Source organism: Antechinus flavipes, chromosome 4 (genome assembly GCF_016432865.1).
Source record: "Antechinus flavipes isolate AdamAnt ecotype Samford, QLD, Australia chromosome 4, AdamAnt_v2, whole genome shotgun sequence".
NCBI lineage: Eukaryota > Metazoa > Chordata > Mammalia > Dasyuromorphia > Dasyuridae > Antechinus > Antechinus flavipes.
The window spans coordinates 486095227-486098851 of record NC_067401.1 but is presented as its reverse complement, the minus strand read 5'-3'; positions in this window follow the sequence as shown (position 1 = coordinate 486098851).

Sequence of the window (3625 nt, the reverse complement as noted above, 5' to 3'; positions counted from 1 at the left end):
TGGAAACAAGCACACAGCCTTGTGTGACTCCATTGGTGACTGGAAAAGTACAAGTGCATGATCCATTGTCCAGAACCTGGGCAAGCATATCATCATGAAATTGACATATAATACTGATGAACTTTTCCGGGCAATCAAGTTTTGTCATAATTTTCCATAATCCCTTACAACTAATAGTATCAAAGGCCTTGGTCAGATTTACAAATGTTATGTACAGATCATTATTCTGCTCCTGCCATTTCTCCTGGAGTTGTTGGGCAGCAAGCACCATATTGACTGTTCCTTGGTCCCTATCTGAAAACTTTCAGATAGATGATCTTCTTGTTGGTGTAGAATCAGCCTGTTAAGGAGGTTTTTGACAACAATCTTGCCAACAATGACGAAGACAGAGACTCCCCCCTCTCCTCTGTGATTGTTACAGGTATCTGTTTCCTTTGGCTTTATGGATATGGACAATGGAGGAATCCTTGAGCACCTGGGGCATAATCTCCTTTTGCCATGAAATCTGGAAATTTTCAATCCATTTTTGTTTGAGCAATAAATCCCCTGACTTGTAAATCTCAATTGGAATAGGATTAGCACCAAGGACTTTATCACACTATAAGAGTGTAATGACATTCAAAACCTCTTTGCCAGTTGGAACTTCAACTAGGGAGGGATTGATTTCAACCTGAGGTAAAAGGTCATTGGTTTCAGCATTGATTGAAAATGGTCTTTTGAGATCACTATAGAAGTATTCAGCCCTTCTTGTTAACCATACTGAGTAGTTGAGATACACCATTTGACCCATAAATAGCCTCTAGTGCATCGTGAAAGCCCTTTGGATTACTATTAGCATAAAACTGAATTTCATCTGCCTTCTTATTATGCCAAGGATCCTTATTTCTTTAAATCTCACTTGTACTTTATTTTTGATGAAATTGAATGCTATTGTCTTAGAGATGAATGAACTATCCTGCAAGTACACTCTATGTAGTGCTTATCTTTCATTTAGTAGCTTCTGAATTTCTCCATCATTTTCATAAAATTAATTTTGATGTTAATCAGTGTTCTGCCCCAGATGAGCAAATTCAGTGCTACACACCAAATTTTTGAAAGCTGCTCACTACTTTTCTGTTCCACTCTTGCCACCTATGTGTTAACTCAGCTCATCCTCCAAACTATCAACAAACTGTTCTCTCAGAGAAGCAATCTTAATATGTTGATATTAATTCTCTGGTAGTCTTTGTCTTGGGACTTCCTCTTTTGTTGAATGAGAATATTTAACTTGGAAAGGATAAATCTATGATCAGTCCAGCACTCTGCCATATATTGACTTCATCATTACCATATCCTGTCTGTGTTCTTCCAAATCACATAATCTATTAAATGACAGTGTTTGGAACTCTGAGGGTGCAATCATGAAATTTTATTCCATTTAAGTAAATGGTGTTATAAGTAAGTAGGTAATGAGATGCATAAGTCTTCATTAATAAGTAATCAATGCTGTTGATGTTTTCAATTCTGTTACTCTCAAGGACTCCTTGCCATGTCTGATAATCTGACCCTACTCTATCATTAAAGTCTCCCAGAATTATAAGCTTGTCCTGTTTGGAATATTGATTATAAGGGTCTTTAGGTTTTTATAAAAATTTTCTCTCACCTTATTAGGGTTTGTCATAATGGGAATTAGGCATTGATTATAGTGACATAGCATTTTGCTGCATGTGGCAATCAATCATATTGTCAAAACCTGTATTCCTTTTGATAAGCATACAAGTTTATTTACTAGATTAGTTTTGACTGAGAAACTTACTCCAGCTTCATGGCACTTCTTTTCATTGCACTACTTCCAGAAAAGTGTGTATCCAGCTCCAACTTGAATAAATTAGCCTTTATTTGCCAGTCTTATTCTATTTAAACTGCTATTTGGATACAATACCTATTGAGTTTTCTTGTAATGAGCAGCTATTCATCTTTCGAGATATACTGGATTTTGTGTTGGCTTTAAGTATATACACATTTCATGAAATAATGATGAGTGGAATCAACTTTGCAGAAGTTGTGTGTGTGTGTGTGTGTGTGTGTGTATGTGTGTGAGTGTGTGTGTGTGTGTGTGTGTGTGTGTGTGTGTGTTTGTGTGTGTGTGTTGGATATGTTTGACAACAGAGTGGGATTCTTACCTGCCAAGGTAATCAGGCCAGGGTTGCGTAAGCAGACAATTTTATATTTCAATTTATACTCTTAACTGGAGATGAATAGCATGATTCATTGTGAGTCCTTTAGAATTGTTTGGTCATTGTAGTTGATCAGATGTTTTTCTAAGTTATTCTTCTTTACAAGATCACTGTGACCATATAGAATGTTTTTCTTTCTTTCTTTCTTTCTTTCTTTCTTTCTTTCTTTCTTTCTTTCTTTCTTTCTTTCTTTCTTTCTTTCTTTCTTTCTTTCTTTCTTTCTTTCTTTCTTTCTTTCTTTTTCTTTCTTTCTTTCTTTCTTTCTTTCTTTCTTTCTTTCTTTCTTTCTTTCTTTCTTTTTGTCTTATTTCACTTTCCATCAGTTCATACAAATTTTCCTAGGCTTTTCTGAAGCCATCCCCTTCATTATTGTGTACAGCAAAATAAATTCTATTACATTCATATACTGTAACTTATTCAGCCTTCCTCAACTGATGGGCATATCCTCAGTTTTTAATTTTTTGATGACTCAAAAAAACTGTATTTTTGTATATATCAGCCTTTTCCCCTTTTCTTTGTTCTCTTTGACATATGTGAGCCATATAGAAATGATATCACTAAATCAAAAGCTACTTATGATTTAATACCTTTTTAGCCTTAGTTCCTAATTGATTTCCAGAATATTTGGATTAGTTTGAAGCTTCACCAACAATGCATGAGTGTTCCCACCTTCTCATATCTTCCCCAACATTTGTTATTTTTATTTTTTGGTCATGTTGGTCAACATGCTGGCTATAATATAATACTTCAGAGTTGTTTTAATTTGCATTTTTCTAATTATTGGCTATTTAAAACATTTTTATGTGCATATTGATATCTTGGATTTTTCCTCTGAAAACTGACAATTTATTCTTCTGATCACTTATCAATTTAAGAATGATTCTGATTAATCTAATTTAATTCCTTATATATTTTAGAAATGAGATCTTTGTCAAAGAAATTTGCTGCAAAGATTATTTCTCAGTTTTTTACTTTTCTTCTCATTTTAGCTGTATTACTTTTGTTTGTAAAAAAGAATTTTTAATTTTATGGAATCAAAATTATCCATTTCTGAAAACTCTCTCTTTTTTGGTCATGAATTATTCATCTGTTCACAAATCTGAGAGGTAATTTCTTCCATGCTCTACTAATTTGCTTATGGTACCATCCATTCTGTCTAAATCAAATAGCTATTTTTAGCTTGGATGACATATTATGTAAAATTATGGTTTATACCTAGTTTCTACCAGACTGCTTTCCAGTTTTCCCAGGAATTTTGATTAAATAGTGAATTTGTGCCCAAACAGCTGGGATTTAGGGTTTATTAAACATTGAATTATTGTGTTCATTTATTTATTTTTTTTTAATTTTTATTTTTTATTTAATGATTACTTTATATTGACAACATATTCCTTGCACTCCTTTCTTTT